Source organism: Glossina fuscipes, unplaced genomic scaffold (genome assembly GCF_014805625.2).
Source record: "Glossina fuscipes isolate IAEA_lab_2018 unplaced genomic scaffold, Yale_Gfus_2 2, whole genome shotgun sequence".
Lineage (NCBI taxonomy): Eukaryota > Metazoa > Arthropoda > Insecta > Diptera > Glossinidae > Glossina > Glossina fuscipes.
Genome location: NW_023998416.1, coordinates 4,520,681 through 4,545,431, shown reverse-complemented (window position 1 = coordinate 4,545,431; position 24,751 = coordinate 4,520,681). Strand labels below are relative to the sequence as shown.

The 24,751-nt window shown below is 33.9% G+C and overlaps 1 protein-coding gene across 1 annotated transcript in view; it reads right to left on the bottom strand.

Annotated features, from left to right (window-relative positions):
• LOC119634087 (homeobox protein aristaless) overlaps positions 1–24,482 on the bottom strand; it is a 42,983-nt gene extending 18,501 nt beyond the window's left edge. Inside the window, exons 1-2 of the mRNA XM_038028024.1 lie at positions 24,339–24,482; positions 23,789–24,207 (exon numbers count right to left, since the gene is read on the bottom strand). The gene's annotated coding sequence lies outside the window, so the exon portion shown is untranslated. The remainder of the gene's footprint in view (positions 1–23,788; positions 24,208–24,338) is intronic.
• Between the last annotated feature and the right edge of the window lie 269 nt (positions 24,483–24,751).

Here is a 24,751-nt window from a genome sequence, read left to right as displayed (position 1 = left end):
CGATGTCAAAACGCTGGAAGTTCGTAACCGTAGAGGTGTTTGCTTATTGCCTAAAATATAAGTACAATACTAGAGAAGTCCTCTTCAGTGAGCTTCCAAAGCAGTGCGACCAAGAAGGTGGTCGAATTATGTCATATCAAACTGCATTTATTTGCCTTTTGTCAGAATACTGAAATCTCCCAGTGGATCGAATGATGTAAATATTGATAAAGCAATGCGGACCCCAGCCTGTGTTCGGTATTTGTAAACTTTCGAACAAATTGAATTTTCAGCTTGTGATACGAAACAGGTTATCGGCTTTTCGGCAGAATTTTCACAATTCCAAAGGAATACTTTTTGCTAAAAAGTGGATACAGAAGACGAGTGTTTACAAAAAAATGGAATTTGCATAAAAAGTTTCCAGAATATGTATATGAGCGATACTCACGAGTAAGGATTACTTTTCCCTTTGTTGCGCACGCGTATGTCTAATCCGTTCAAGTATCTTTCGAAAGTGTAACAATTCTGGCAGCAGCACCATTGCATATTTTTAAGAATGTGGTAAGTGAAGCGAAAAAGCGAAAAATTTGTTTTCTCAGCATTCGCTACAAATATCAACAAGATCAGCACCAAACGTCATGTACGTGTTGTACATCCATTATGTTGCTTTCAAAGCTGCTGCCATCTCCATTTAGCGTCCAATTGAAGATGAAAACTATAATATCTGTCTTCATAAATCTGAGCTTGTGTGTATGCAGACATAAATGCATATATAGATATGTGTTTGCTTGCCTGTTAATTTTTTTTTGTTTTTTTGTTTTTTTTTTCGCCTTTAATGTTGTTTGTTGTTCGTTGAGTTTGCGTTGTATTGGAATCAGTTAATAACTCAACTTTAATATTTTATTATGATGTTTATGACAGATATATTATGTTAACAAATTCCTCGCATGTTCAAGTGACAATATTAATTTGGCAAAGGCAACAAATAACGATGTTGATAACTAAACAAACTTTTATTGTTGTTATTGTTGTTGTTGTTTTTGTATTTGTTTTAGATATTCACTGACGATTAAGCATAGAAACCACGAGCCGAACGGTGTCTATCTATCAATCAAGCATTTGAAAGGCGGTAAATTCAGATATTACTGGAATAGAAAGTAAACATACCATCTCTTTGAAGTTTGCTCTTGTTTTTCTTCTCTTTTTTTTCTTTTTCTTTTCAATTGCTATTGCCGTTGTTGGTAGTGTTATTATATCAGATGAAATGCGGTTGAAGTAATTACACTAATTAAATAATAATCATTGTAAGTATGTAAGTATATATATATGTATATATGTATATATGTATATATGTATATATATGCAATGTGTGCAGGTAAGCGTGTGTTAGTTTTTTCATAATAGCGCATACCGTAGTTATGATAATTGCGACTATAATGTATGAGCATGCGCGTGTATCTTAAAACTTTCAACTGCAACCGTATAAGCGTTCATTAAGTATGAAATGAAATTAGAGTTGAAAAAGAGCCGAAAATTTCTGTGTGGAATTCATATAAAATGAAAACAAACAAACTAAGAAACAAACATAAATATTTATGATTCTCATTTATGTATGTGGATCTGATGCTTGGTTACTTTTTTTCTTCATACAGGTTGTGTGACTGCGGCAATTGGCAGATACAAGTAACAACATGATTTCCCATTTTGGCGCCAATTATTATAGTAATTTATAATTATTGCGAGATGATCAGCAAGCGAGGGGTGATAAAGAAGAAGAAGAAGAAGCAAGACAAGAGAAAAGTAAAAGAAGCATACATTTTTTTCCTGTGCTTGTGTCTGCAAGTTATTAATGAAAATTGTATTCTGCTTATGCTGTTGTTGTTGTTACAGCTTTTAGGCCTGCTACACAAGCATACAGGTATACTAATATTGATATTCCATTTGCGAAACCTAAAAATGCTCCAAGCATATTCCCCTTAATATATTACATCAAATATCCTTAGTTCGCCTTGAAAGACGATTTCCGATACTAAGTTAAATAAAGTTATATTTTGAATCTAACAAATTCTGAGGTCGCAAGAGATTATATTTTATACCAATATCTACAAATTTAAAAATGTGAACAAACCGTTGTCAATTTTTCCAAGAGAAGCCGTTAGGTGTTCTGTGGAAACATCCAAACTTCAAGACTGGGGTTCAAATGAGAGCTTTACACAACGGTTTAAGTCATACAGCTAAAAAATGTGTGCAAAAATTGGGTTGTTCGTGAAGAAGCGTTATGCTCTTTGGCTAGCTTGTTATAAGGAGCTGCTGAGATTTGGTGGGTGATGAACGGTAGTTACCATGCAATATCGAAAGAGCAAAACAGCCATAGCGCTGAGAAGGTAACTAGGTGGTAAGGTAGGAAATATCACTTAAAGTCATTAGTTGTATGTACTGTGGAATACGATGTAAAGCTGACGTTGCCAAACTACAGTCAAGGAACACTATAAAAAACCGAAGCAATTAAGAGGAACGAGCGTAATACATGGAAAGGCGTTATAGGTCCCTTTTGTGAGCATAACGACTCCCAAACATACAAATACAAGCAGCACTGCCTTAACCAGCATTGTCACTATTATGCCAGTATTCCGTCAAAACCCCTTCAGAACACCTTTCGCCACCTAGTTTTTGTGCCTTCAGAAAGATGGCGAAAATTTGCATATAGCGATGGAAAATACTTTAAAGGAAATAGTTTTTACCATGCATTTGCAATAAGCATTATTTTTAGGAGAGGAAACCGTTTGAAAAGTATTTTTGCAACTTCCACGAACTCAAGCTTGGTTTTTCTAGGTAAATCTTTTATGCCTTTTTTTATATACTATCTAATATTTCCGACGAGCAGTTTTCATCGATTGAAAAATGTCGCCCTAGGGTTGAGTTGTAAATCAAGAATATCTCCTGGTTAGTCGATAGACATATTTTAAAAAAATTGCATAAAAAAATATATAAAAGCAGAATGTTGGCGGGGAGTCGTTCATTTTATTGCCTTGCACTTCGTCCTTAAAATTTATTATTATTCGAACAATATTTTAAAAGTGTTAAGCTGACACAAATCGAGCGTCAAAATCTTATGTTTGGCGTCCAAAGTGTGCCCAACGCGATATTCTTTTGTTAATATACTTTCAATTTTCGTTGGGGAATCTTGAAACAATTTTTATGAATTTTGATGATTTTCTTTGTTAGATATGGCGGAAATGGCTGCGGATAAAGCGGATTAAGCGTAAATTCAAATAGCAAATGTGAACTTCAAACGAAAGCAAATGTATAAAATTTCAAAATTTAATTTCAATTCAATCAGGGACGTAAGGACGGAAAAGTGAATCGACTCAAAAACACAATTGCTATAGGCACAAAACTGCAACTGCTTCAGTGCGTATGTAATGAAAAACAATAAATAATTTGTAGAAATTGATAAAAGCTCGGTATCAAAGCGGTCGCGTTCGATGAGTTCCTTAGCAATTTTTACGCGGATATCAAGTGCATATTCTAAGGTTAACATAACTTTCTTTCGTCTTATGTAGTGTGCATACAGTAAATGATGGGTATCCGAAAATCATTTCAAGACGAGGGAAGTTTGTTTCGTTGTTCTCTTTTTTTTATGTGATCCTAAGGCTCGTCATAGTATTAATAAATTGACATTCTCGTGCGTTTGACATTGTTGTGTTAATTTGTTGTTGAATGCACGCACAACAATTATAAAATAATGTGGCGGCACAGTTTTGAAGTGAGGCACATGAATGCGAACAAGGAATCATATTCAACCAACGTAAATGGTATCTAAATGCATAGATGTGTGTTTACAATTTTCTGTTCTCGTTTTTTTTTTTGTTTTTTGTTTTTGTTTTTTATGAAACAAGCCAACACACGTTTGCTGCTATCGGCCGGTGCACTTATTAACCATAACCATAATTCATATTGGTATGAATATTACATGCATACCTGTTGCTGAGCAATATAAATTTACGAGACATGAAAGAATTTCATCAATTAAATAAAACCGAAGATTTCTTTTGCACTCTCATAATAACTGTTCACGTTGTATGTATTGTTCTTTTTTTTTTCTTTTTTTTTTTTTAAGACAAGCGTTCAAAAATATGTAATTTTTTGTTTTTTTTTTCTTTAAATAAACATTGGTTAGTTGATATGTTTGTTTGCATAACTTAATTAACATTGACAATTGAACTACAAAATTGCATGTTTGTTGGTCAAGAAAGTGTACGCCTCTTAAGCCCTCCCAAGCGTACTGTTGGTATAGGACAATGAAAGCGAAATTGTAGTTCATTAATTGCCTTTACGATGGTAAAGGTAGACGGTAATAAAGTAGTAACGTAAAAAACTTGTATTCGTCTCGTAGCCAACCTTAATTAACTACAGTCTCAAGCAGTTACATGATCGTAGATTTTTCGGAAAATCTATTTTTTCCCATTGAGTTAATAGATTGGTTTCAGAGTCTCCTAGAATAAAAGAAAAAAGAACAGAGTCTTCTGGAAGAAAGAAAATAATGCATTATCCGTTGCTTTCTAACTTCGCTAATACCCTAACGGATGCCTTTATAAAGTGTTTTGCGTCCATTTAAAAGGATTTCTACAAAGACGTACGTTGGTGTGGTTTCAACGCAGGTACTTCGAAAATCTTACTAAATTATATGCTAAACGGATGAAAGGCGACAAGCTGTCTAGCGTAAAATCTGCGAAGATGACGAATGAAGAAGAACAAAAAGAAAAGCATAGAAGGACAGTTTTACGTTTCTGGGATGACACATTAACGGTAAGCATTTCTACGCAAGTTAACTTTCCATACTTTAAACGTTATTTATCTTATTTTCCGAAATACGGTGTACCTCCAACGATTTTCTTTCTTTTCGCTCCTATGTTTTATCTCTATTTCTAGAACAACATTTTAAAGGGAAGTAAAAGATTTTCAACAACTTAAGCTTAGTTTATACTATTAATAAATGATTATACTTAATACTTACTATATTAATAATTTTAATATCCTTGCCATACTTTTCTAGCTAAGGACTTGCATAGATTAGTACTAGATGCAGCAGAGCTTCTCCAACGAAATATACTTCAGAAGAATGGCTCCAGAGTAGCATTTTATAAATATTTTTTAAAAATAATTTTTGTATCTACTACCGAAGCATGGTTGTATCTATTATTCTAAATTTATTTCGCCGGTTTCTTCATTTCAATCAACCCTCAAACTCAAATAAAATTTCTTGTTAACAATTTGGCTCGACGGAAGGAATTCATAGTGCAAGCCGCCACGGTGCGAAGACAACTGTCACCAACACTTTTAGTTTTGGGCGAACTTAGCGCGGTTTTTTCGATCTTGACCCACCTTTTGCACGACATTCGGTTCGATTGATCGATTGGCTTCAGGTCGTATGCGTAGATCCAATTCTCACCTCATTATATTTCGCAAGTAAAATTTAATGCAACCTTTTTGCTCAATAAAGGCAAACATTGTGAAAGTGTGTGAAAATGAAGTGAAATTGCACGCAGATGTCTGTCACAGTGCTATATATTTACAAAATAAAATATTTTTCATATTCTATATACTCGCACTGTTCAACCTGAATAGTACTCTTCTCTTATGATCTTTTTATTTTAAGAAGAGACGGATTTTTTTGGGCTTAACGGCAGATATAAAGAACTTGGAATCGTAGCCTCCTTTGATGATTTTTATTTTGATATCGGCTGCCATGAAGCTCGAAGAATCGACTTCATTCCGTTTTGTGGTTTTGTTGCCCCTTTACAAGATGATGAGTGTAAGCGGAAAGCCACACCCCTTGTACAAAGTCATACTGATTCTTTTGAATGTGGAGCGAATATTTTGGAGATACGATGCTAGCTTTATATCTACTACATTTATCTCGTATCTATTGAAATGCTTGTAACACTTAGTAAATCAAAAACTCTTTCATACTCAAATCGTGAAGACAATGTTTCATTTCTGCCTATGGCTACAATTGTTCAATGCTCTCAGCGCGGAATGTCTTTTTCAATAGATCTGTTCTTTCCGCCTTTCTTTCATTTAGTAGAGAACCTAGTCATCCACCTTTGAATACTTAACAGCAATAGTAAGTAAATGAAAATAGTACGCAGCATCCGAAGGAAAAAGAAGATCAATAAAATATTTGTTGTTTGTTGCTGTAATTCAATTCCTTTTCCGTCAAAGTTGTCGCAGTTGACTAATCATTAATGTGTGACTAATGTAGTTAAGCTTAATGTAAAACCATAAATAAAAGTTAAAGCATGGATTGCATTCCATACATAAACACTTACTTCGCATGATTACGTAGACGCACTAACACATTAGTGGTTTTAAGAGCACATAAAAAGCTTCTGTTTGTGTTTATCGGACCTAGTGTCTGCCTGTCTATTATTCCATTTCTTTATTTTTTCTCCTTCTGCCTGCACCTTTCATACTTTCAGTTGATTTCTATTTTTTTTTTTTTTTTTTTTGTTGGCTTCAGAGATGTTCACCATTGTAACAAACCAGTAATCAAATAAACGAAACGAAACGAAACATACACTGAAATGTCACACATAAACGATTTGCTCATGCATAGATGCATCAATACATTCAATGTATTCATGCTCACTACGAATTGTTTTTGCGATTTCCCTCCAAAGTAATAGTCATGTGGTCGTTCTGCAAATTTTTTATCAATAGGCAGAAACTGGAACTTTTGTTCATTACAAGGAATGTTTAGCTTTAATGTGTTGAAATCTCCTTTATCGCGGTCCTCATATATATACATATATATATATATACATATATATATATATATATATAAAATTTAAAGTGTTGTATGAGTATTGAATGATGGCAAAAGTTCCTGTTCAAGACGAATGCATTTTTTACTACAGTTTTTATTCTATGTCTACACAAAATATCTTAGTACGTGATTGTTATCTACATTATACTCGTGATGAATCAATACCAAGTGTAAAAGAAAGTTATGACCGGTTTTGTTTGATGAAAAAAAAAACACTTTTTTCATTGTATATCACTAGCCACCCATTTTTTCCATCTTTTAGGCAAAGTATGAATTCCGTGCAGAACATACGAGTGCTCTTTTAAATCCATTCATATAAGTGACTACTTGTTAGTTGTCACCATAAAAATGTAACGATTACTCAAACAGATGATTATGTTATTTTTCGGATATTAGTCATTTTTTCCAACAAGTGCTAATTAGAGGGGGAAATGTCTGCTGGTTTAATGCTAGAGTGATTTGACAGCGTGTTTTGAAATATGAGCCTACAATGCCTTTTGTTTGTCATACTGCAGTTGATTTTCCTTTAATGGTCGGCGTATTTGGATTAGCTGTCGCTTATAGCTTTGCTTAAGTGCTCGTTTTGCTATTATTGCAGCTCATATCTAGTTCCAGTAATCCATCCCACTGCATTTCTCGAAGATACTCGGTCTTTCTGTCGGCATTAATAATTGGCGCACATGCATCTGTAGTTCTTAGTGCTTCAAATGGTTCCCTTTGTTACAAAGCTCGGTTTACTTCTAACACCGAAACACGAGGTTTTTTGTTGTGATTGTTACTATTGGCTACAGGTAAGATTTTGCATGGCTAGGCCACACTTTGACAAACAGATGACAGCATTTTTCTTTTTAGTAAATTCAATTCATTTTGTAATAAAAATAAAGAAAAACGTTTCCTAAAAATGTGTAAAAAAAAGTGCACTTAGATCGTGACACAGCTGCGGCTATATAGCATTCGAGTCGATTTTGAAACGATGGCTGCAGTTTGAAGCTTCGTCATTGATAATGGCTTTATACGCGATTGAACGGATAATAATCTAAAAGTTATGACTGATTACTTTGCTGAAATTGTAAATACAGATAACTTGATTGTTTTTCACCGTTTCAAGCCACTTACATATATTTAAATAGCAAACATATGAGTTCCGCACGTTTAAAAGCATCTTTTACTTTGACTACATAAGACCACAGGGCGCTCATCAAACAAGTCTATCAAGTGGCTCCTCTAGATTGTAAAGAGTATTTCCACGGAAATATAGAAGAGAGACTTTACACGACTTTCTTTGAAGATAAATTATGCAAGCGAAGGCAAGTCAAAATTTTTATAAAGACGGAAGAAGGCAGTTACAAAAAACAATGGAGACATTTCTGGTTACAATTTCGTTGGCGGGAAAGTTTTATCGCATTCTATATAAAACATTTGAATTTGAAGATGTTTTATGTTTCCCTTAACATCCATACGGTGTATGTCTAGTTTTCCTGCAATTGAAAAGTGTCTAGTTTTGGAATTACTCTCCAATACGGATCAGAAAATATTGGTATCTCGTAAACTGACGATCTGTTTTAAGACTGAAAACTCCGGAACGAAATATGGCGATCCATCTGAACATTTACAATTTCGCTTTCCAATGCATCGCATAAGTTTTTACGAGTAACCGATGCGTTGCTATCTCCCGAAAATCTTGCTGATTGAATCTCTTTCAATGCATTTTATCCAATGCGCTTTATTCACGCTGCACTTCGTAACTAATGGATGAAGTGTATTACGGGCAGTCCTTTTATGTACCTGTGGAGTTGCTCTAAACAATAAGACTTCGTTCTAACTTCTTACTCCCATTCTACCCAATTGCCTTAACCTGGCAACTAAAATTGCCTGGAGATAGGGAAACACAATGGAAATTTCCCGCCAAGATATTATCATTACTATTACAGTTTATTTAGACCAAAGAAATAATTTAAAGTAGAAACAGCATTAGCAACAAAGTTTATCGGTTCTTCCTTTCTTAGAAGGTAGTCCAGCAGTAACTCTGTTCGCTTTACCAAAGTTAACAATTTCATTGATATTATATTCTGCAGTTATATTCGGGATGTCCATACTGGTAGATTATTCGAAGACGAGTTTTCGAATATTGGAAAAGTTTCAGCATTCACAAGGTAAATGTTTAATCGTAAGATTTTGTCCACAATTGAAAATTGGAGGAGTAGATGTCTTAAGAAATGTTTCGATCTTGGTTTTCTCGACGTTGATTCGATACACGGGTGGAACTTTGGATTGGGATTAATATGCGTGTAGTGTGGAACTATTGATTTCTGTCATTAATTTACTCTTCGATCATTTTTCTAATATCATTGTGCTGTAAATATTTAAAAGCGCCGAAGCCGCCAATTTGACTGCAAAGCTCTGCTCGCTCATTTCCCAAGGGTCCAGTGTGACTCGGTGCCCAATAAATTTTAATTTTGTTGATGGTGTTCTCATTCGAATTTAAAGAGTTACGGAGAGTTTATGATCGACAAACTATTTGCAACGATAAGAGCTTTAATTTGGGAGGAGGGTTTGTGTAACTTGAAGAATGGTTCTAGCTTCGACTGTAAATGTTGAAGCGCGGATCTATGCGGCATCTACTACTGCGTAGAACTGTAGGGACCGTCTGCAAAAGGAAGATGCCAATCATAATTCTTTAAATAATCAGTTCTCTCTGTGATAACTTCCCGGAAGCCTATATATAGCATAAATTCTATTATATATGTTAGGATGTAATCCCACGATAGTTTTAATTCAGATTTTCGGTAGACGTTTAGGGAGATAATTGGTTCTTTAGCAGCAAATATACAAGAGGTGCCGCTTGGCAGATATTCTAGCATCTTCGCCGAGGATTGAATTGCTAAGATTGGGCAGTTTCGGGGTGATATTGACTTTTAACTTGCACACATTTTTTTTTTTAATATTGGAAAACCAGTCTCAGCAATGGTGTTCTTGACGGGTAACTTTCGGAAAGTATGTGTGCTGCCTTTGACCACTTGGTAACAAATCGGTTTCAGAATATTTACATTAGATTTGGCGTTGTATGCTGTATATGATCAAACCATGGTCGATTTTCTTTAAAACGAGCATTTTGCTAGGATAAGCAATGGTGTTTACATGAACAGTACTTTTCCAAGCAATGTAGCCCATAAAGTTCACCTTAGTTATATTATTATTTTTCTCGTTATATCTTCATTATTATTAATATTAATACTATTATAATTTATTTATTCCAACGAAAAGTATTCTTGGATTCAAGTAATATGGACACCTGCGAGTATTTTACAAGACAAAATATAGACTGGTTGTTTAGTTTGGTCATTTTTATTGGCGTTTAAAGTTTACCAATTTATTGATATCATGTTCCATAGTAAGTTTCAAAATTTCCCAAAAAAAAAATATAAAAAGTATTTTATTTGTTATTAAAAAATTCGATTATATTTAACAGAAAAGAATTTTGATTAAAGTATGTTCCATAAAAACAGGAGTGCCATAGCGTCTTCTGTTATGCAATGATAATAATACGTAGGCTCGTTAAAGTTTTGATAAATGTTAGCATCAGTTTTAGTGTAATTAAAAGTGATTAAGAAATGATTTACTGTTTATGCATATTTTTCTTTTGTATGTAAGTAAAATTCTTGCAAACCCACGTTTAGTACGTCAAATATGTCAGGCGTTAGAAAAACAGATATTCGCGTTTTTGAGAAAAAGGAAGGTGAGGCTCACTCTAAAGGGAATTTTGTATACTTACACCTGACTAATTTCTTATCTTCCATTTAACTTATTGACAGACGATATGAGTAATTAAAATATTAGCAGCATGTACATAAACGGAATGATAAGCAGACTTGCAGCTAGTTTTGGGTAATTTTCATTGACTCTAGGATGCCCGATATCAAATGTTTCAGTACGAAATAAGGTTGTAGTGAAACAAAATCACGAAAGAAGATAGGGAGGAGGGACATTTAAATAGGAAGTGAAGGGCTGAAAAAAGACAAATAAGCGAGCGAATCTTTAAACCCCTTCACCATACGCAGCCATAAAAAAAACTAAAAAAAAGTAAAAGAACTTAATCTTTAGGCTGTATAACATTGGGTGGGCATGGCTGGTTTTTTTTATTTTCAGAAAAAATATAAAATTTACATGTGTTATACTTTATGAGTACCAAGCAATAAACTTGGATAGCAAAGGGTCTGTTGGATAGGTGTGTGAGCGTTGTGGGCATATCCTTTAACCGGTTTCGATCCTTTCCATGTCCTCTTGCAAACTTGTTGACAATGCCGATTGGAGAATGTTTACCCCAGATGCTACATAGTTGGACAGACGAACAAATAGACGTGCATAGGGGCATTCCAAATTTGAAGCTGGCTGAGAGTAATTATGTGGTTGTTGAAGCTGGCTTCTGGGCGTTATAAAGATATTGAAAAATTATTTAAATTTTGACACACTATAATATTGGGAAGGTGTGGTCAATTTTCGTAGAACACGTTGAAATTTTTGTAGATTTACCTGCTACAGTGTATGAGCAATTTGCCAAATTCCAAATTCTTATTGCTCTTGAGAAGCAGAGGTGTTCTCAGTTTACGTTGTACTGTAGCCATGCCATTCGATAAGTTTGGCTCATTTTGAATATCAACGTGCGTGCAAGAACTTACTATATTTCTACCAAATTTGAAATCGATTTGGAAATATTTGCGCCCAGGAAGCTATTTACAACAGACATTACACATGCAGACTTTGAAGCTTTTTTCTCGGCGTTCCGAACCTTCTCACCAAATGAATATACTCTTCATCCTTAGGTGATGGGTGGTACAAAGAGAGGTATACACGTGCATAAATGGAAAACATCGAAATAATAAAGTGGAAAATTGTTAATTAGTAATATTCGTTAAACATTTTATTTGTGAAGTCAGTTAATAGCTATCATTAGAAAAACTTTTATAATCAAATAATAAATTGTTGTTATTTCACATTATATCCTGGTGAACCCGATTAAATATGAGCTAACAGTAGTTGAGAGAAGAAGTTTTTCTAGTTGTAAGTTTAGTATCACTTTTCACAAAATATCTGCCTTATAAGTTGTAAGCTATTTGCAATTTTTTCAAAATACACAACTTCGTTGCTTTGAATCGCCGAAGGCAAGCAAACGTAATGGATATTAAGTTTCAACCAAATATCTCACTTTTTACGACTTTCATAATCGCAACATTGTATGATAACACCGTGTAGATGAATGAATGGGGGAAATGGGATTTTATAATCAAGGAGATTATATAGTATGCGTTCTCCAGCTATGGCTTTAAAGGGGAATGAATTTTAACATAATAATATGAGAGACAGATAATAAATGCTAGTAGATCCGATATTTTATCGTACAATAAATTGTAGATCCGATATTTTATCTTACAATAAATTGTTATACACTGTAACAAAAAAGTATATAAAAGTTACGAGGATTGTTTGAAAAGTGTCCGTAAAATATACACAATAGTGTTTCTTTATATTTATTGTTGTTTTTGTACATAGTCTCTTTGTCTGCGCTGTTCCTTTCCTTTTAAACCGATCAGTTAATACTTGTGTTCTTCTAGACACGATAGTTATCAACGAAACAAAGAGCAAACGTTGTCTAGGTTTAGATTAGGTAAGCGCTTTAAAGCATAACTACTGAATTTTTGATATTCCGTCGCAATCAAGTAAATCTTTTTCTTGCAAAAGTGGCCGTTTTCCGGCAATTTTGTTTTCAGTTTATCAAGTAATGATGCGTAATACGCTTCTCTAACGGTTTCCTGTTCCGAGATAGTCGGATTAGGATAACTTCATGGCTATTCTGGAAAACAGTCGATATCACTTTGCCCCAGTCGAATAAACAATATCTGCTTTTTTTGTGGAATCAATCCTTCCATTACAGCCTGTTGTTTCTCTTACTCGAAAGTCCAAGTTTTAACTACGATAATTAATCCGCGATAAAAGTCTGGCTTAGCTACGCCTACAGAACGTTGGAGATTTGGATTCGAATATTTGTTCGATGGAATGCGGGAAAAGGCGGTATCCACAAATTTCTTGATTCGTTATGTGATAAACTTGTAAAGTGAATATGTTCATAGACTCCGGTAACTCTCTAACTATAATTCGGCTGTCGGCCAGTACCATATGGTAAGCTTGAGCGACATTTTAATCAGTAGTCGCAGTTTCTAGACGTTCCGGATGTTCATCTGCACCTAAGCGTTGCAATTCAACGGTTCAAAATTTCACCTTGGTAAATGATTGCGCAGAAACGCGTGAAACAAATACTCGCGTTTACTTATGGCATTATCGTCTTTCGCAAAGAAATGCGTAGCGACATACTGGTAGTCAACTTTTTTCATATCATTGAAATTGATGCGTCCCAACGATGGTCAAATATTAGGTTGTGTGGTATCAAAAGGTGGAAAATTAGGATCAATTTTCTTTAGCACAACAACAATTAATGAGTTTATCACCTCTTGCTACAGACAAACATTCGCCTATATGCTGAGGACGCACCCATATACCTTCACGACTGTTAAGACTTGTAGATGAACTTATTGCGCTAATAAAGGCTATCTCTGTTTATATGATAATCTATGCAATATTGTCGGCGGGCGTACTGAATACAATCTCCGATTATGTTCATCTTCATGTCGAATCAAAGCGCATCTCACTTATTATTTCATTTCTCTATCTAATGAACGGTGCTTTTAAATTTAACTTCAAGCTTAGTTCCAGATTACATGCAGGTAATCATATTGGGAACATATAGCATTTTACGAAAACTGTGGCTACCATTTTCATGGTACACCTAGGGAACATAAGATGAAACTTATTGTCCCTCTTGTATCCAATCATGCTAATGTATAGGGTAAAATTGATTCCATTCCTCAAGACAGACTGCGGCTGACTGTAAATAAACGGGCAAGATATAATAACACAAAGGAGGGACGTTTTAATAAAAGGAAATATGATTATAAATGTTTATAATCATTTTAACATGGATCGTGAATTCTCCTTCCTGTAAACAGCAAATAAAAACATTTTTTTGGTTATAATTATGATTGAATTTATTCTATTATTGTATGATAATCTATCCATAGGAACACATAAGCATTGTACTCAGGCTAAGGCTATTATTTAACTGGTAGTTTTGTTATTAATGACGAGCAAGGTTATCAAACGAGATAGCAGCAGGTAGAACGTGGAATAAGAATGGGTAAGTGAAGTAATGAAAAGCCAGCAAAAGCACTGATCAATTGTGTACAAACCGTGATTGTGGTGATTAAAATTATCAGAAAGATTTCAATTCAGAATCTTTTCAAATCAATTTGAGTTAATTATATTTTATTTAATCAAGCATAATATAATTACGTCGCAATAACATTTATTTTTTCACCTGAATCGCATTTAAAATGTAGGATAAGTTGCGATGTCAAAGATGTTAAATACGATGTAATAAAAGACATAACATAAACATTGTGTTGAGAATTATCGTAAGAAAGTTATCCACCACCACATAATAGAAAAGAGTCTGCTGTCCCTAGGCCACTGACAACCTTAGTACCTTCTAATTATTCTTTGTGAAGGCGCAAATATCATTTTAAGATTTTCTATATAATCGGGGAACCCTTTGTTATAACATTCCATTAATCTAAATAGGCTGCGAAGAAAATATTGACAAGAGTCCAGTTCAGAGTTCGCTCTCAGCTTCCATACTGCTTTTTAGATTCATGGCATCGGCAGCAATAAGTGAAAGAAATCTTTTTTTGATGTATCCCTTCGGCACGCTTCACAGGATGGATATTGGTTAAGTTTGCTTAGGGTAAAAATGCGAAATTTTTAAATCCATAAACCTGTATGTTGCATGCACTTGTTCGCTTCATTGTTGACATATACAGTTTTGAAATGAATAAAAAAAAAAAAAAAAACTATGTATGAAAAGTTTATAATTTCTTGGCGAACAATTTGATTCGCCAAATACATACTTTCTTTCCTTAGGGCATTCACATGCCAGAAACAAAGAATTTCGGATTCCGAAGCGATGAATCACTTGTTGAATGCAGGTGCTTGTGTGTGGCTGATTTAAATGGTAAATGGTATTTGTTGACAATATAGGCTCCGGAAAGATCAACATATTGTCAACTAACAAACAATATAAAAGAGATTATTAATGGTTTTATCGCTTAACGATTTTCAAAAAAACATTTGTTAACCGCACAATATGTGTGTGGGATTATATGTGCTCGCCCCTCTTATAAGTAAAGCAATGAACCAGTGCAGTAAAAACAGAAAAAAAGTAAAAGCATTTCAAAAAGAACAAAACACCAACCAAGCGATATTATTGAAAAAAAAAAACGTAACAAAATGTATTGAAAAACAATAAAATGAAAAATGAGTGGTGACGTCGACTGCTGGTGATAAGAAGATGAACTGCGCTACGTACATAAAAAGGGGATAAAAAGTGCTATGTATTCATTTCTTTTATTGGCTTTTTCGATCATTTCGATCATTCTTTCAAACTTCTTACGTATACGCATGCATACGTATTTAATTGTTTGTCCCAGGCGGATGTCGAACGCACACATCTATACACTTGAATTCAAAGATATTTTTGACTAATTGACCGATATTGACTCAAATAAATGCCACTCTTAGAAACCGTAATCGTTATGTAACTCTTGCAGCATTTTGTCTGTTGCAATTTTATCCTCTTGTCGTCAGTGTTTCACATGTGATATATTACATGTAAAATATATTTGTTGTATATCTGTTTTGTACAAAGTTCAGTGCTGTTTGTATCAATTATCTCTACCGACTTCCATAATTTATTGACTTGTTTCATTTGTTTGCGTTACGTATATTCGGTAAAATGTTTGTGTTTTTAATGGGTAAACATGCATTCATTGTACGTTTATTAATTAAGTTAATTGAAATAATGAGAGAAGAAACGTGTAATTGGACGAATCATTATAAATACAAAAATTGTATCTTTCTCCATCGAAGCAAGATGATATTCCACTTTCTAAAAAAAAAAAACTCACTCCAATCATTCAATCCATTCTTAATTAAAAAGATTGAAAACAAATTTATAAGGAATATAGGATATAGATTTGAAAGTCCGCTGTAAGTAAAGGACAGCGACTAACAACTCAACTCAGTTTCAAATTTCAAATCCCGTAGAGTTTTCAATACAGGCGAGCATATGAACTAAGTTACCTGGCAGCCTTTAAATCCATGCTTTGCAAATTTACTTACAAAATACATAGATGACAAGGGAACATAGTGACATATCATACAAAAAAGCAGACATCAGGCCCATTTGAAAATATATTTAATCAGGAATCATTTATAATTCCCATTAAATCAATGTTTCCAACAGTCTTGGATTGTGAGTTAGAAGTGGGTAGATTGCCGCACGGGAACAGCTTTAAAACTATACGATCTGGCAGAGGGAAAGCGAAAAAATGTTTGGTCGAAGTTATTTTTACATCTTAACACAATTTCGTCTTAGGTCGTTCGATAGCTTAGGCAGTCGTGCAGTCTTTATTTCTTCAGTGTTCTGAAAACCTTTACCACCAGACAATTTTTTCAATTGTGGGCAGAGCCAAGAATCCAAGGGGGCTCCATCTGACGAACACGGTGTTTTGAGTAAGCAATTCAAACGTCAGCGGGCTTTGGTTTCTTGCCTTAATGAAATAACGGTGCGGTTTTTGATTCGTATTCTATATCCTTTCACAAATCGGAAATCCAGCCTAAGCATTAATAATAAAATTGTCATTTCAAAGTCAATTTTTCATAATGTTATATGCTACGCAGCACCTACCTGGCCCGTTAGTAAAAATTGCCGATTAAATAATTTAGAGGTAACCCATAATAAGCTATTACAGCTGATATACAAACTTCCAAGGTTCTTTTCTATGTCACGTGTTCATGATATTGCGGACATGGAACTAGTTTCGGATAAGATAAATAAGCTCACACAAAATTTCCATATATGTTATTGTTTTGATTTTGATCATGTTGTTGAATTAGCGTCACCATAGACATATATCTAGTTAAGCAGTACAGTAATAGTTTTAATTGGGTTCTGTCATTTTTTTACTCCAATAAAAACATCGTAGATAGATATATAAAAATTGTGTAAATAGAAATCTATCATCAAGCTAGAGCAGAACAATTCTGAAAATCATTTATTTAATGATCCTTTCTTTCTGATTGCTTCACTAGAACGACGTAATAAGTCTGCATAAAAGTTGTCGCCGATTGTTTCTTTGATGATATAAAACTACCAGCAAACGGAACTATCTTTCTTGATGTCGATTCCTTTTCGACTTTTCTCCTTGTCCATCTTTCATCTCTAGTGTGAAGTAATAATAACAGTTGATCAATGATCCCGAATCGACGTAGAAGCTCTGTTTATTGCTTGGAAACAACATCGAACACTCAGCTCAGGGATTGTCACGACATAGTTTCTGTTTCCACGAAGCACCAAGGTCTAAACTATATATATATATATGTAATAATAATTTGATGTATATAAATTTACTGTTCTCAGCTTGGGCCACATTGGTCGATTTTTCGATACCCTTTCTCATAGTTAAAGCACAATTTTTGATATTTTATGAGGAAGGTAAGTTGACATTTGTACTAGAAGAATTGACAGTAACGTTTTAATTTGTGTTTTTTTTTTTTTAATAACAAACACTGTCTATACATTAGATTGGTGGGAGTATTTTCGTACATGAATCCAACAAGATTTTGTTTGTTTGCGGCGGTGCTGTTGGACCAATCCATTTTCTTTTGCTTATATAAGGTTATGGCTATAGATTTAAATTTCGTATCGACATAGTCTAAGTCAGCAAGCTGCACTGTATTTTTTTATATATGTATGTCCTTACGCGTGTATCAGATTTAGTGTCAAGTGTATTTGAAATACCTTATCTAAAAGGTAGTGAAAGTATACGTAATTTTATTTTTTCCGGGCGAACGCCTTTTGAAGAAGAATGCTGCTTGAAAATATTCCGTTGACAAGAATTTTGCATATATTTTTGTTTTTTTTTTATCGACGAATCATTTAGGGGGCGTTCCCTATATCTACATAATGGTGAAAAACCCATGGGTTTTTTTTTTTTTTTTTTTTTTTTTTTTTTTTCGAGCGGTCGACGACTGGAAAATATACGCGTACTTAGTAAGTAAGCTCAGGTGCTACGGCCACACCTATAGCAATTACAGAATGATCGATCACGCCACGAATGGCCTAGATACGCCCTCTTGATGGTCACCTTTTCTTAACTACTTGGTTATGAGGGATGTATTACGGAATTGTACTTAAGAATTACAAATATCTCTAAAATGTAGTGTGTACCTTCACTGCCTTTAGTCACGCTGAACGGTTTGGTGTAATATAGTTCATCTTTCCGAACCATTCACAACAGGGGTTAGTGTAAAATAATATTTGAAATTTGGCGAGCTTGTGTTAAAAATGTTTTCATGTCTTAAAAGTGGAAGTCTAGTCTGTAAATAGACGACTTAAGTTTATAACCAAGCTACCAATCTGCTAAAGAACTCATTTTCACGTTAATAATTCAACGCTTATTAGACTAAGCAAAAATATTACGGTCAGGCAAACTTCATCATTAAATAAGTGTTGCATAAATCTTGATATAAAGTAGTCGCGCTGTTGTTCACTACCGTGAAATTAAGCCCGAAACTCCCTTAAAATTTAGACCTTTAGATGACAAATTCTACTTTGGTCTCGATATGCAGCACGACTCTTTTTACCTTACCTCCCTCACTATTCTTCGTTGCCTTTTCTAAGAGGAAAATTTTGGAAATGTTCCCTACATTTCGTTTTGATTAATTAGGTAAAAATCTATTTTCTTTTATTAAGTTATCAGCGCTATAAACAAAATAAACACAATTATTTTAGTTTTGATAAACAAAGAGATGAGATAATGAAGTTTACAAAAATGTTCGACACCTTCGAAACGCGATAAGAACATTTTCAAATTTTGAGTGACACAAAAAAGGCTGATTACAAAAAAATAGATTTTGTAGCCAATTTTTTCATTAGTTCAAGATGTACTAAAATTTAATTAAATAAAATAATGCCATAAATGATTGATTTCGAAATTAATTGGGACTTTTTATACCGTAAGATAAGATTTTCCTTTGAATTTATGAACTTCTCTATTTACTATAAGTTAAACCTATTAATATTTATTAAATTAATTTTAATTCTTCTTTACAAAAATATCGCTTCGAAATAATATTTTATCAAAAATTTGTATTCCTTAATAACGGCTAAGAAAAATCTATTCATTTTGAAGAGAATTTCAGATATCAAAAATCATGTAAAAGTATTAGGTGAGCAAATAAATTCTGTAAACTACGCATTTGCGAAGCATTAGGGAGGGGGGAGCGGATGGGTACAAGTTTCAGTTGCTTACAAGTGGGTCAGTTAGCGCATATGAAAGTGTAAAGAGATGGATGTCACTCATGGTACCTTGCATTTTTGCATTTTGTTCTGTTTTTACCTGGATTGATCCAGAAAAAAGTGTAGCTAAATTTGCGGAAATGATTAGGTTGGCTTGCAATGAAACTATACAACAGTTCGAAAGTATTTTAAGAGATTTCTGTCTATCTCCTGCAAAAACAACTTACGAAGTGATGTTCAACTTCGATCGAGAATTTTTCTCGACCTGTTTCCTTCCCATTAGTACTTGTTCAGATCGATGGACTTATACTTAACAGACTATTAGTTCTGGAAATGTGTGCTCCGTACCATAAAGTTTCTGCCGTGAGGGCATAGGCAAGCTACTCAACAAGAGGCAAAAGGCCGTTGATAGTGATGGTATATATCTCGATTCATAAACCTTGTTACAAGTATATTTGAAACGAAGTTGAATTTTTCCAAAGAAGTTACAGAATTTATTTATTTATTCTATAAACACCGTATTATAATTTAGGAAATTGTTTTGAATTTAATTTACATCATTTTTACATAACAGCAGGTAAAAACCTTATAGCGGGCCACGGCGTTATATGGACAGAGGTCGAAAAAGTGATCCGATCTGAACCATTTTCGAAAACGAATGTCTCTCAGCGAATGCACATCAGGGCATCAAATTTAATCAAAATATCTCAAATGTTGCCGCCTGTAGGTTGAACACGAGAAAGAAAGACGAACGGAAAAAAAGATGGGCAGGCAAGCTTAAACCGGTATAAAACCAGATGGGTCTACCCAAGTCCTTCTGGATGCTGCATATATCCGCACAAACTGAATATGCCCTTGTATCGCAAGTGATATAGGTTATGACTCCATTTCGTGAATACTCGAATATATGGTTTGTCATTTAGAATTCGAGGTACAGATCAATAGTCCAACCAACGCATATTTTACGTCTAACGCTAAAAGTTACAAGCAAGAAAGTTCAAGAAATAAGAGGGCGATATTCTCTATCGGGTCACATTGATATAATGATGGATGTATCCAAGCGAATACAGCTGTTGACAGTAATCAAGGATTTATATTTCTTCCGCTTTCTATTTTCACTTAGATAACGAATATATCACATTATACAGATGCAATAAACGCAAATACGTACAAGTAATTTGCACTTGCAACAATTTTGTGCAAATAAATTAACATAGCGTTAATTAAACAATAAAAAAAAAAAACAATGAATTATAAATACACTAATGAAAACATTGACAAATTGATTAACATGCCTGTTCAAGGTGAAAGAGTCGTGGACACGTTGAAAGAGTTATTTATTGCATTTAAACGAGACACCAAAACATCCAAAACGTTTCTGTAACATACATAGCTATAATAAGAAATCCAAAATTTATATATTTATTGATTGTCTGTATATTTGCTGGATAACTTAAATCATAAGCTCGCCTGAGTTGCAAATTCTAACACACTTGAGATTTGGACCTGTGATCACGTGCGATCGACTAGTCATGTGGGTAAAGGTGCAAAATAATTTGTAAAATTTCCAGAGATAGAATCATAAGACTTTGGAAGGACTATGACAGACGAATTTCTGACCTTCTTATGAGGTTTTTTGAAATTTCAAGTCGAACCGTGAAAATTATTCATGATAATCGAAAACTATAGTTGCATGGGGCACCTAATATCCTAGAGGTATCATATTCATGACTGTATTCAGTATTCTCCCTGAAAAAAAGGGGACAAAAGCGCTGTTTTGCCATTGGGCACCGTATTTACTCAGATTGGAACAAAGACACGTGACACAAATCGTTGTCTGCAAGGGCAAAGATGCATGAAGTTCGAATTGCGGTCACAACCAGATCCGACCTACAGCGGCAATTATTTGTTTGCAAATCTCAAATAGCTGTTTCAGCGACAAGAATTTGGATCAAGTGTGAGATCTTTGGGAAAATTAATGCTTATTTTACGATGCACCATAAAAAGATGTTAGAGAATCGTTGGACTGAATCCTAAGAAGAAGTTTTCAGTGAAAAAAAAGCATTGCTTTGTCCCGAGAATTATTGACCGACATATGATTCCTGTTTAATGGTTATAGATTACCTTCAAATATGGTATTAATAAGCCGAAGACTTTTCCTATAATTGGCAACTAGTTACAATATCTAGCTTATATTTACTAACTGATTTTCGTTCACAAGCCGTTTGCTCAATCTTCTAAACTATAACTTACAAGCCAACAGTTACCAAACTGTTCTCCATATTTTGCGATATAGCATAAATGGTAGGAGTAACAAATATTCACTTCAAGTGACCTATCGATCTTAAATAGTAAAAAATATTTGCTGAAACTGGAATATTTTGAGAAGAATGGAATTCAAATTTCATTTTATGAATTTCCAAGTCTTCTTCTCTTTTGCTCCAGTGTTATCAATATATTTCATCTTCAAATAACAACAAATATCTTTTATTATTTAAAAATGACGGATAATAGTTTGGTAGTGAACGATTAGCTACTAACTAACGGTGTTGAAGACACCTGACGTGCGAGTGAGAGAATTTTCTATGTGTTTCGAATTTTGAAGAAGGGATCGAGCGTGAAGAGGCTAACTGGACTGATGGATAGTTACGGACTTGAACTACAGCTTTGCCACATACTGTTGAGCTTTCTCTCTCTCGCTCTCTCTCTTTAGAAAGAATTATATAGAATTTCTAACTATTGTTTGGAGAGAGTGAGTCAAGAGATTAAGGGATGTCCAAAAAGTTTATGACATCGGTTTTCGAAGTACAAAAGACATTTTTTAATGCTACCAATATGTAAAACATCAACTAGAGAGTCTCAGTTCAAGTTTTTGAGGAAAAAAGAAGAGGAAACCTATCACGGGAAAATCCATCTTTACCTGTACGAAGTTTGATAACTTCTAAATAGCACGCGCTTTTCTTCCAGTAGAGGTGGAGGTAAAAAGTTGCCGGGTAAGAATTTTGAAATGCTTTCAAAAACTTATTTTAAGGATGCAGAGAATCAATTTACAAGTAAACGAATAAACAAGTGCATGAAAGAGCCGACGCCTTGCGATAATTAAGAAAACAATTTCGAGTATTATTCACAGAAATAGTTGGATTATGTGGTTTTGTATTGCAGAACTTATCGGAAGCAAAGAAGTTCCAATGAAAAGTTATTTAAAGTGATAGGAATTTAAATGTGTCCACCACGACAGACAATAATCAAAGGGCAATTTATGGAGCAGATTACAACAACGCATTTATAGTCATCTTCATTCGTTTACTCGCTACGACTGCGGGCAACATTAGCTATGGTCGAGTTGATTGGTCGATTCAGGTCTTTAAAGAGATCTGATACAACTTTGACTGATGTTTGTTATTTCGATATTTTTTTTGATGGGCGCTGACGATGAGAATAATTCTAAGCTTTTTTAAAGAACTTTCATAACAACTAGCAGGCACCTAAACCCAGGTATACATGACCTCTGGTTAATATGTAAAAATCAGGTTTCGTTGCCGTAATTAATAATGAATAAAGAAGTTTGCAAATGTTTATATACTAATATACTGTAGCAATATTTATTTAATTACTTATAGAACTGAATACATGTAATTAGATTCACTGAATCATGGAATTGAAATTCGCAAACCAGTTTATAATTGAATATATTAATTCATATATAATATCCTAATATTGAGTTTCTTTTTGCCTTCAGTCTTATGCAAGTTGAAACTGTTGTTTTGGTCAATGGTCAAAACTTGAAAAGGCTTGGTCGAAATGATAGACATAAATATAGATTAATTTCAGAAGTCCATTACTTTCAAGTGGATTAACAAATTTTGTGTCTTTTCCTTTAATTATTGATAGTTTGGCTGCATAGGGTAATGTTTATCGAAATTATTCCGATCTATGGCTTTTATGGAAAATCTATTGGATAAAGAATCTTCTCAGGACTTTCTTATATACAATACACGTTAGTTGAAACTTCATTCTATACAATTTGGCGGCAAGTCATCATCGTGAGTGTAAAAACTGAATATCCTGGCTACTTACTCTTGCATACTTCACATATATATATACGTACACATGCTTATATGTCTGTTCTATTTTTGAATTTAAAAAACAAATGCAAGGCTAAGTTCAATCAAAAATTCTGAGGCAACTGCTCTGTGTAAAGGAAGAGAAATTTTTTAGGTTTTTTTGCTAGCCATGACCGACTTATATAATCAATTTGTCGAAATTGAAAGGAGATCGTTTAAGATCTAGAATCAGCTTTTGAGATCGCAACGGTGATTTTGGTGAACAAAGAGACAGGCAGTTAACATTAAAAGCATTCCGTCTCTCATTTAGATCAAGAGTGGGTACACCCTCTACTTGAATGCACAATTGCCGTTTGTCAAACCTAATGCAGCTACGACGTAATGGATTTAAGAGAGAAGTCTGTCAATAAAAATATCGCACGCCGCACCTTGGGGGTAGCAAAAACTTACCGAATCTGATTAAATGAAACAAAATCCAATTTCTGCAAGATTAGTTTAGCGAAATTATCCTCACATTTGCAGTATTACCAGTTATAGCGCCGTCGGCTTTCACTATCATTATTTTCACACTATGTTTAATCCAAGTTAATTGATTTTTCTTTTTATTGTTTTTCTCACACAATGCATCGGTTGTGCAAACTTTCTAATTAAGATTTGTAATGTTATTATTATTATTATTATTATTGTTGTTGTTGTTGTTGTTGTTGTTTTTATTTTGCAATCATTTACTATCCACGCAGAAATACACATGAACACACACAAACGATTAACGCCATTCACTTAACCAGATATATATGTGTATATATATATATATATAAATATATTGTTCCCACTAATCGATTACTAATGTATAATAGTGAGCTTGAAAACTTCTCAAGTTTCATTTGCAAATTGAATAAAAGCAACAATAGGAAAAACAAAAGAAAAAAAAAAAAATAAATATATAAATAAATAAAAGAGAAATAAAAAAAAAAAAAAAAAAAATATTAAAAACAACCACAACTGTTTTAAGCAATTTTCGTAACGATTTTTAGCGGTAAATAAATAGTTCTTGCTAAACTTGTTTTACGTATGCATGCAAACAAACGTTCAATATGGCGAGAGGTGGAAGCATTTCATTGCGTTCGACATGGTGATAATCTAATTTGCTTGTATGCGTTATATTCGGGGTACACGCGTTGTAAAGTGTTCAAAACTTTTAAGTTTCAACTAAATTTAACGGAAAACGCCACATGCATGCACACATTATAAAAATCGTATAACAACCACACTGAGTCAAAGTTGCCCGTAAACTGGTGAAGTTCGTTTGCTTGGGGAACAGTGTAAGTCTATCGTTCGTATTCATATAACCAGGTGTGTTTCAAATACCGGTTATGCTTGTGTGAATCCCACATGCCTTATCAAACCAGTTAA